Raw genomic sequence first — 11,976 nt, 5'->3', positions numbered from 1 at the left:
CAGAGGCTCACGTGATCAAAGATTTCAGATTTTAAACGATGGAAAAAAATCAGAAACACGCGCTAAATTGCTCAGATCGTATCAAAAGGGATGGTAACTGTTCCAAGTCATTCATTATCCTACAAAAACAATTTCTAATAAGTTGGTCATGCGCGTCTTCAATTCACGTGGAATTTCAATCCTGAAATGTCACCACAGGGGGAAAGCAAGTCATGTTGCCTTATATGACAAAATACTGTAAAATAAATGACAAAATCTGGTTCTCTAAATTACCTTGCCAAGAAACCTCAGTGGTCCCCCAGAGATTTGGTCGGAACAGGATGGGAACTCTCCGTGTGCTGTCGAATCTGGAATTCAGAATATAACGACATATTAACATCCCTTCACATTTTACGTATTCATTGCAAAGTCAGATATACGAACGGAAATAAATGCAAGTAGAAGGCATTCAGCTTTTTTATCTATATAGCATATCTAATGAATTATTCTCGGGTCTCATTATAGAAGCAAGTTATATGAAAAGGTTTTACCTACTAAGGAGAACAATACTGTACATTTCCGTATAAATAATAAATGAAGATCACTTCAAAGCATTTGTGTGTTTATCTTTGCTTTAGCAAGTCTGAGAACTCGCTTCAACTTAAAATGCTATTTGAAATCATTTCTCAAGTAAATACGAATCTGGGACTATTATTATTATTATTATTATTATAAAGATTCAACGTCCACACATTCGTAATGGAATACATTCGAGTATAACGGCTACTAACTTGCTGAGCAAACATTCTCATAACACAACGTTTCAGTTTGAAACGATACATTTATGTATATAGTATATATATAATATACATATCTATATATATATATATATATATATATATATATATAATATATTATATATATTATATATATATATATGGAGAGAGAGAGAGAGATACTGAACGACTTAACAAGTGGAACAAGAAATGAGATATGCTGGACGACATGAAAACAGCGAGAGAGAGAGAGAGAGACCATATGCTAAACGGACGGCAGGGAACAGAACACGAAACGTCGACGCAGCAGAATAATAGCGGGCGGGACTCAGTGACTCGGAGCGAAGAAACAATTACCCAGAGAGTTGTTTCCGTCGAAAATAATACTTTGCTGTCTCTCTCTCGGGCTGATAAATAAATAAATCGCCCTCTCGCGACCAATCGGAATCTCCTCGCGACTATTCTTTTCTTATTATGCCAAAACCACAATATACCATTACCGAATCTACCTCCTCCTCCTCTTCGCTAGGCTAGTAGCTACGCTTAAGGGGCATAATGAGATAATGGGAGAGCGTTGCTCTCTCTCTATCCTGCCCCCCTACCCCCCTCCCTCTGGCATTATTTACATGCTGGTATGTTTAACACTTGGACAGCATATGCTATATAATATCCTCTTATTCGTTTATCAGAGACATTTTTTTTTAAATCAACAAGAACCACTCTCTCACCCAACCTCCCTCCCCCTCTCTCTCTCTCTCTCACTCTTATGCATCGTTCTACTGATGTATATTTATCTTCATCAGATTTTAATTTTTCTTCAAAAATTATCAAACGTGTTCTCTTATGCGATAAAAAATCTCTTTTTCTTAAATAAGGCTGCAAATCTGAATATATATATATATATATAAATATTTTATATATATATATATATATATATATATTTATATAATATATATAATTGATATTATATATATCTATATATATATATATATATATATATATATATATATATATATATATATAATTATTAACATATGTATATATATGTGTGTATTTATACACAAATATGTGTATATACATAGCACATGCATATTAAAATTTTTCTACCTAGCTATTCGGTATTGTCCATTTCTCTCTCTCTCTCTGTCTGTCTTCATTTTGTAGGCAATGGAATACAGAATTTCGAACAAAGGCCATGCGCTGGGACCTATGAGATCATTCAGCGCTAAAAAGGAAATTGACATTTAGAAGGTTCGAAAGGTGTGACAGGAGGAAAACCTCAAAGTAATGCCTACAGTGCGCCGAGTGAGGTGCACTAAAGGCATTAACCCCCTACGGAGCTGTCCTGTTTGAGATTATTAACATTTATTCCTCTAACAAATGTCAAAAGTTTTCAGTACCGCTATTCAGTAGTTACCACTCTCTCTCTCTCTCTCTCTCTCTCTGCCTACAAAAAGAAACAAATCTTAACCCGAGGCGATATTCGGAGCATCGATTTGGAAGTTGCTAATAAAACAGTACTTGGCATCTGTTATTTAACGTGTAATTTCGAACAATGTAAATCTTGTATTGGATTTTTCTTCCTCTCCTCCTTTTTATCTGTTAATTTCACTCTCGTTGTTATCAATTTAAGGCGCATTTTAGTATTTTCATTGGAGGTTTTATTATGTCTATATGTTTGGAGTATTTCTACTATTATTATGCAAAAAAGTTTACAATTACCGGGTGTTTCGAAATTAAGAGGCGCCCCCCTCCACAGAACAAATGGAAAGTTATGAAGTTTTCTGCTATAGCCTATCTCCAAGTACATAATCTTGAGTTTCTATTAGGCTATTTTTCATTTTACATTTCTTGTATTTTCAGACTGAGTGACGGAGTTAGATACAGCCATAGCTAACGACTCGGAGGATATCAGATGGATTGACCTTCAGAGAGGCCAGGGATGCTGGTGTATCCTTTATTTCACGGTCCTGGATAGCTAAATACATTAAAAGAGACGAATCCTTTGTTAAAAAGAAACTGGAACAAAAATCCATATGACTGTCATTGCGAAAAGAGTGAGAATCTTGGAAGGCCTGAAGTCCTTTCTCGGGAGTCAAAAGACATCACAGCTGAGGCAGTGAGTAGACCAAGAAAATCTTTACATAAATTGGCGCTTGAACTAGAAACAAAAAGGGGAAAGAAGAGGAGTCATTTTGCTGTATATCGTGAGTTGAAAAAATCTGGTATCAAGCTATTTCATGTTATCAGCAAGCCCAACATCACTCAGCAACAGAGAGAAGGCCATGCATGGTTTTGTGGTTCATTTCTTAAAGATTGGGATGAAGCTGACTTTCTCCATGTTGCCGCATCAGATGAATTCTTCATTTGCACAGTCAGGAAGCCAAATCATAAAAATGACATCATTTGGGCTGCAAAGTTGGTGATATCAGCGATGACGTGTGCTATCAGCAAGTTGTGAAATTTCCTGAATGTTTGGGAATTTTTCTCTGTTTCACAGCCAAACAGTTAATGTGGATCATCAAAGAAAAAGGACAGTCATGGAATAGCAAATACTTCAGAGAAACTGAGCTTACTGGTGCAGTATTTCCTTTCATCAAAGGTCATGAAAATGTGTTATCTGTTGAAGAAGTCACATTTTTGCATGATAAGGCACCATGTTTCAAGGTTCTTCAGATATAGAGCTGCTTCGAAACAGTGGTATCGATTTCTTCTCATCAAGTGAATTTCCAGGTAGCTCCCCTGACCTTAATGTATGTGAAAACATTGGTAGTATCTTAAAGGATCATGTTGAAGCGCGTACAGTGAACTATGATGGTATACCAAGCCTCGACGACCTGCGAAAAGAGGTGACCGAAGTGCTCAGGGAAATGGAGTTTGAGTCTCGGCTTTTTTAAGATTTGCTGAAATCATACCATTCAAGAATGCAGGCTGTGGTACAGGCAGATGGAGGCCACACAAAATATTAAATACTCAGAGAGAAACTTAAAAAAATAGCTGTTCTGAATTACTTTTGTTTTTGTCCATATCAATTTTAGTTTATGCTGTAGAGGGGGGGGCTCTAATTTCGAAACACCCTGTATATATATATACATATATATATCTATATATATATACATATATATATATAAATATATATATATATAATATATATATATTTATATATATATATATATATATGTATATATATGTATGTATGTATGATATATATATATATATATATATATATAATATATATGTGTGTGTGTGTGTGTGTGTGTGTGTGTATGTGTTTCCCATCGCATAAAATTAACTACTTTCTATTTTCATTCAAAGGACAGAACAATTCCCAAATGAGAGGTATCACGACACTTCCATGTACGAATTATCAGAACACTTCACATAATACTATGTCTCGGTCTTACTCTATTTCCGCAAGACGACGAGGGGGAGAGTATAAATAATTTTTTGTCACCAACTTTTTCATAACTTCCAAAAAAAAATTATATATAATTTTTCCACGAAGTATATAACTGCACCCCTTCTCTTAGGGCTGGGATCGTTCCAATTGTCCTGAAATTAACTCAGGGCGGATGAAAGAGAACGGAGAAGCGCGCACTTACGTGCGCATAATCGCGCATGCGTGCTCTATCTCTGTGACATTTCAAAATAATGAAAGTCGATGGCGATTTTGCAAGCAATTCGTAGGATCTTATGATTGACAATTTTTCTTTATACTGAAGCTATTTCTTTTGAAAGTAAAAGGTGAAAGAAAATCTCATGAGAGAGAGAGAGAGAGGCCACACCAGGAAAAGGGCCCTGCAAATGATGAATTCAACCCACAAACATATCCATGGAAGTTATGATCAAAACATATGGTAATGACTCCCTTTTCTATGACATTAAGAAATGACATACTGAATTCCACCCTGGGGCAGGTAGCTACAGCACAAGAAATGACGCCATCGTCGTGACGTCAAACACCAATGAAGAACTGAATGTCATTTAACTGAATTTTTGGATACCAAACGCTTTACTATCCAACAATGTTTTAACTCACAACTCTGGGTTATCCCGGCCGTTCCCGTGAATGTTGACACCAGAAGAGAAACTAACCAAAGCGGATAATTCCAGGAAACTGTTGCCGACTTTTTCCAGCTGATCCAGGCTATTTGTGCAGGAAACTACTTATCCAGGATAAAACGTGTGTTTACTATTTCTAACCTGAATCAGATTCAAAACAAGCAATGGAAGGTACCATGTTTCCCCACCTCCCATAAGAATTCCATCTGTGACGTCTGTCGCCACGGTGATGGCCTCTCTGTTCTGGGAATTCTGAGGTTTTTAACATAATGGACCACTAAGTAAATCGACAGACTATTAATGAAAAGTATAACGCATCAGTCTGTGGCAGTTGAAAAAAAAGTAAATCTAGAAGAAACTTAGTAGAAGAAAACTGCAAACATCAATTCCATCCATCCTTGGAATGGAACACAAAATTCAGGCCAAAAGTCAAGCACTGGGACCTATGAGGTCATTCAGCGCTGCAATGGAAATAGAGTAAAAATGTTTAAAGGCGTAACAAGAGGAAAACCTTGCGGTTGCACTATTATTGTTAAGAGACAGTGGACAGTAAGATGGAAAGAATATGAACGTAGGTATAGTAAAAGGAATGGAAGGAACTGCAGCTAAGGACCGAGGGGACACTCAATAAAGAACCTTGGAGTAATGCTTACACTGACCACGTGAGGTAAACCAAACTGCACAACCCCAAAACGGGGTTTTTGGAGGTCCAAACCAAACCTTCTTCCACGACGGGATGCTGTGACGTCACGCGCCCTGGTCTCTCTCTCTCACGTGGTTAACCAAAACAATACTTTTGTTTGCTAGCCATAGTCGTAAGGTAAACAACAGGACTTGCTGTGTGCCCATATATCTATTTATTCATTCATTCTAACATTGATAATGCCGAGTAACTGCACGGTATTTGGCTGTTCTAATACACGTGAAAAAAACGAAAAACTCCAATATAAAATACCACCGTTTTCCAGACCGTGGTCTGGAGAGGAGAAATTTACGCATAACGATCCAAATGAACTGAAGCTCACTTGAATTTTGGAAAACATTAGCCACAAATACACGTAGCTTCACAAAGTAGTTGCGTGATGAAAAATTAAACACAGCAAGCTAATATCAAGGTGAAATCCATTCTTTGGTCTAACACAACTGTAAATTTGGTTTTTAATCAAGAGGGTAACTTGCTATAACACCCGGACTGGGAGAATTAATAACTAGATGCAGTGCAACTCCTTTACTTGATGTAAATATATCTCATTATCTGTTTACCTAAGTTAGTGCCGTATAATCACCAAGACGGGGTAACTCCATCAAACCTTAAATAGATTATAAACATATCCGTTTTATCAGTAGTCCCCATAATATCTACTGGGAAGAATATCTCTCCCCCCCTCTCTCTCTCTATCATACGTGAAATCCCAGGATCAATCGATCAAAGATTAAATACTGTTAAAAAAACAATTTTGCCTGTAATCCTTAAACCGATCAACGACCACATTTACAGAAGGAGCCAATTATTAAGGGCCTGGTGTCGTCACGCGCGCGTTAATTCGCCATTTCGTCCCCACCCCCCCGAGAACCATACCAGGTTTGCGTTTCGGCCCAACTGGCCGTTTCCTCAGCGGCATTTGGACATAATCCGCCAAGACACTAATCGGATTAAATACTTAAAAAGTCGTGTGTCCCGCGAGCGGGTAGCCCGGGAGCCGCTGGCGGGGCGCTAACCTTAGCGGATTAAAGTCAGATGGGGTTATCGCTAATTTCCCGTCGGCGCAGGTGAGGGACGCGGCGGAAATGTTACGTGTCTGTGTGTGTGTGTGTGGTTCGGTGAAGTACCGTCGAGGGTGGCACTGTTAAATGATACCAAGAAAGACAGGAAAGAGAGAATTTGTGATATAAAAATGGGAAAAAAGGTTTGGAACTGGAATATGTAAATTTAGGCGTAAGGCCCAGCGCAGGGACCAATGAGGTCATTCAGTGCTGAAACGGAAATTGACAGTACAAAGGTTTGTAAGGTTTAACAGAAGGAAAACCTCAAAGCAGTTGCACTATGGAATCGGTTCTCACGTGAGGGATGAGGAAAGTAAGATGGAACAGAGAGAATATAAACGAAGGTAGAGTGAAAGGAATTAAGGGGGCCGAAGGGATCCTGCTTAGAAACTCGGAGTAATGCCTACAGTGCAACGCGGAAGGTTGCACTTACGGCATCATCCTCCTACGAGGGAAAAGGATAGAAGGGTTTAAGGCAATTGCCTAACAGTGGAAGGAAAAGGTGGAAAAATATGGAGATATAATTGGTGACCAATAAAAATGAAAATGGGCGATTTAATAATAATAACAATAATAATTTGGATAATAGCATTTAGGCCAAAGGCCAAGCGCTGGGGCTTACGAGGTCATTCAGAACTGAAAAAGAAATGGTCAGGAAGAAGGCCTGAAAGGCGTAACAGGAGGAAAACCTCGTAGCTGCACCGTAAAACATTTGTCAGAGAAGATTGAAAGTAAGATGGAAGAAAGAGAATATGAACGGAGGTACGAAAAAGGAATGAAAGAGGTTGCGTTTTTTTTTTTTGTTAACAGTGCTCCTTATGGCAACTGAAGTGACATTAGTTACAATAAAGACATAACTGTAAATAACGGAATTTAAAGTAATAATAATAACTACAAAAGACTTTTACTATGATAACTGTGTCCTTATGACAATAGGAGTAGAAGTAGCAGAATTGACATTAGTTACAACAAAGACAGAATTGAGAAGTACATAAAATTGACAATTGAAAAAAAGGGGACCGAAATGATAAAAGTTAATAAAGAAGAGGACGTATTATTCAAATCCCGATAAACACCTGAGCGAAAGGGACAACACAACCAACTCACGACAACCTCGTGTCGTGAGCCCATAAATAAACGACAGATTCTAAAGATGTGCCGAGGGAGAGCGCATTCATAAGACTTGAAAAAGATGAGGTCATTATCCCGAGCATTTACCGTCCGTCTATATCACCTACGGTAAATAGGTCGGTTAAGCTTAGAGCTTTCCTCTAATCTCCGATCAAATCTGATTTGCGAGTTTGAATTTCGTAAAGGTTGCAAAACTGCCGATTAGTTTAATCCTCGGATATGTCCGGATTACGTCCGCATTACATCCCGGATTAATTCTGCGGGGCGAAAATCTATCAAGTCGGATTAGCGGATTAGGTCAGTTTCGGTAATTAGAGCTGGGCGAGGAGGTACGTTCGTTAGCCCAGGTATGACTGATCAGTGACCTTGACCGGGGAAAGGGGAAAAAAAAGGGGCTCGTTCAACTGCCTTGCACGAGTAACGTAAAACGGACGCAGTGTCTTACATCCTGAACACTCCGGAGAATCTAACTTTCTTTACGCAATTTTATTGACGCTTTTTTCATCAAGATACGATGATAATGATGAATTTGCGTACGTAATAATTCTATACATTTAAGATCGCTATTATTCCCTATTGATTAGGGTACTATAGCGTCTAAGCAGCCGCAGTTGCATTAATAAGAACGCATCACGTGACCTCTTAATCCGTCACTCCCGGCATAGAACCCACCCAGTTTCCCCACACTGACCAACCCCCAACGCCCTCGCCTTTCCTACTCACTCCTGAATCCCCCTCCGAATGTTATCCTTTAATGAAAGGTCCTGGCAAACTGCCCAGGAAGGGATTTGGGGGATTTGATAATGTCGGCAGGAGAAGGAAGACAGTCCGGAACCGGCAGGAGTAATAATCCGTAGGTGTATATGTCATCGTTCACCTTCTTCCGGATTGGACGCAGAAAATATGTTTAGTCCGCTCGACATCACGTTAATTTCCTGTTCCTCTTTTGTGGAATCTAACCTCAGGGTTATGGGAGCAACGCCATGGTCGGTTTGGTTTCCCGATAACTGATTTACTCCCGTTCAATTCTCTCTCTCTCTCTCTCTCTCTCTCTCTCTCTCTCTCCCACTTGAATATTGCAATATGATATGGTACCCACACTACCAAAATGATATTGGACAAATAGAGAGTGTACAAAGGTCCTTTACAGCTAGAATGGAAGAAGTCAAGGATCTTGACTACTGGGAAAGACTACAATCCTTAAAATTATATAGTCTAGAAAGGAGAAGAGAACGCTACATGATAATATAGGCATGGAAACAGATAGAAGGAATTGCCGAAAACATCATGGAGCTAAAAATAACAGGAAGAGCAAGCAGAGGTAGATTAATAGTGCCCAAAACTATATCAGGAAAACTAAACAAAGCACACAGGACATTAATCCACTACGCACCAGCATCGACAATGCAGCATCTATTCAATGCGTTGCCAGCTCATCTGAGGAACATATCAGGAGTGAGCGTAGATATGCTTAAGAATAAGCTAGACAAATATTTAAGCTGCATCCCAGACCATACAAGATTGGAAGGTGCAAAATATACCGGAAGATGCATTAGAAATTCTCTGATAGACATTAGAGGTGCCCCACACCGAGGGACCTGAGGAAACCCGAAGGAGCTGTAAGGTCTGTAAGGTAAGATCTGCTTAACTTGAATTATAACAGACTCGTACAACACTCTATATATCAATGTACACCTATGCTCAGAACTCATGCTCCATGACTGCATATCATTCCATTTCATATGCCTTGATATTAATACTAATAGTTATTTCGATTAATAGCCATCTTCTCCATATAATCAAAATCATCAGCATCTTTTATTCCTAAAGAATAGGCACTATCTTCAAATAAATTCATTAGTAACAGATTACATATCAGAAGACCTTAATTAATTTTTTGGCATATAAATCAACTATGCAACATACGAGCGGCTTGAACACAGCCTAAAACTTCAACATTCACAGAAAACTTGCAATTCATATTCCTATATTCAAAACGTTGTTATGACTGTCAAGCTCATTAGGTCTACGGTTATAATGCAGCAGAGTAGTTATATTGACCAACCCGAGGAGCATGTTAAGCGCGCTGTTACTGAAGGCACCGATAACATTCACGCCGTACTTTGAATTAAGCAAAGTGGAAAACACAAAAATCAGTTCAAATCACACGGATTACGAATTATACCAATGCATAAAAGGGATCATATTAATATAACCATAAGGAAAATAGTGCTAGCCTGGTGTTAAACTTTTTTTTTTTTTCATTAGATATAAAAAAAAAAAACCAGAAGAGTGTGGATAGCAAGATGTAAGTGAATATGATTGGAGGTGCGGTCAATGGAATGAAAGGGTTTGCAGCTAACGAAGAACCTCGAGTAATCCTACAGTGCTCCGCGGGAGGTGCACTGACGGCACTACTTTCCTACGGGGTCAGTAGTGAATATACTCGTACAAGATGGAGATGGTTATACAAACTCAAGCGTCAATGAAAATGGAAAAAGCTCAAGACACTTTTGACTTAAGCATGGGAGCCAATGAAACCATTCTTTTTGTCATTCACGTACACTGGTATGCAAACATGAACCAGCCAGATGAGTTACGAGGATTTTGTTGAAATTCGACAGGAAGCAGATCATTCACGCAATTTCCAGCTTTTTTTACTAAACGAAAGAGCATAACTCCATCTTCAATGGACCATGTTAAACCCCCTATTTTGGATCTATTACGTCTACACTCTTACTGATGGATTAGGGTCGAGCAAGACTATTTAAGCTATTTGGTAGCATACATTCTCTGTAATTTCTCCCAAAGTTGTCTTGCGGGCAAAATGCACTCCAAGAGAATATCCTAAATAAACTGAGCATTGAAGTGAAGAATATCCAGAAATGTACTTCACACCGTTTAATCAAAATAAGTCCGAAGTTCTTTTTATTTTCATTATACTCAGAAGATTAACCCAATTCATATGGAACAAGCCCACATGGACCACTGACTTTAAATTCAACCTTCCATAAAATATGTGTTGATTAGAAAAAAGTAACAGAAGAAATCACTTATCAAAAAGAAAAAAATAATTAACAAATCAATAAAATAAATGGAAGTAAATTGTTCAATATACAATAACTGTACTATAGTAATGCATTGCATCTTCACTTGAACTGAAGAAGTAGTTCCAATTGCACGCCATCTTCAAGGAGGCTGTTCGACAGTCCAACGGTGTGAGGAACTAAGGACCTTTGGAACTGAGAAGTTCGATAAAGGGGAATATTTACTGCACATTGTCGCTGATGTTCAGCGAATCTGGTTGTTCTCTGCAGGAAATGATTTCCACTCGATTACCATTCCAAAAACAATTCAAGTTCAGAGTGAAACTTTCATGAGCCACCTGATTCCACATCTCTAGTGTTCTCTGCTGAAGCTGATCTTCCATCACAGGTATCATGATCTACAGGTAATTACTTCCTGACGGCCAGTGTGCCTCAAGTAAATCTCAAGGCTCTTGGAGACTAGCTTTCTTTAACTTATAAGTGAGTGAAGGAATGAATAAACGACTCATGAAACTGATGTGCTTTCAAGAACCCATCCATATATATGAATTGAGTTTACAGTGACCCATGTCTCAGTGTTACCCATGGAAATGTCCTGATACTTAATTGTTATCTTACAACTTGGGAGATACGCTCCTCCCGTTACTCAAATTGAATCTACTGCAGATCTTTGATTTGCATTTCTGCAAACAGTGCAGTTAAGTGGGGGTGACATGACTGACATGTGGTAAAAATAAGATTCCAAAACAAGAACTACAGGCAGTCCCCAGGTTACGACGGGGGTTCCGTTCTTGAAACGCGTTGTAAGCCGAAAGTCGTCGTAAGCCGGAACATCATCAAAAATCCTAAGAAACCTTACTTTTAATGCTTTGGGTGCATTAAAAACTATGTAAACTGCATTCTTATTGCATTTTTCATAAAAAAACCTTAAAATATTGATTATTTTGCATTTTTAGAGTCCTATTTCTTCTACCAGATCAGTGTTGTGGCCGGCGTAACCCTGCACATGCGTCTTAAACATGGAAATAAATTTTGATAAATATAATTGAAAAGCGTTGTTGGGACGCCATGGTACTTTTTTGCATCAATCAATCAATCCTTGAAAAGCGTTGTAACCTCAGAACGTCGTAAGCCGGGAACTGCCTTACAAAACTTATCCGAAAGCTTACAGTTACGTCTTCAGTATTCAGTTGCAAGTACCATACACCTCTACAAGC

Source organism: Macrobrachium nipponense, chromosome 1, assembly GCF_015104395.2.
Source record: "Macrobrachium nipponense isolate FS-2020 chromosome 1, ASM1510439v2, whole genome shotgun sequence".
In the NCBI taxonomy this organism is placed as follows: Eukaryota; Metazoa; Arthropoda; class Malacostraca; order Decapoda; family Palaemonidae; genus Macrobrachium; species Macrobrachium nipponense.
Note: the sequence above shows the minus strand (reverse complement) of the source record.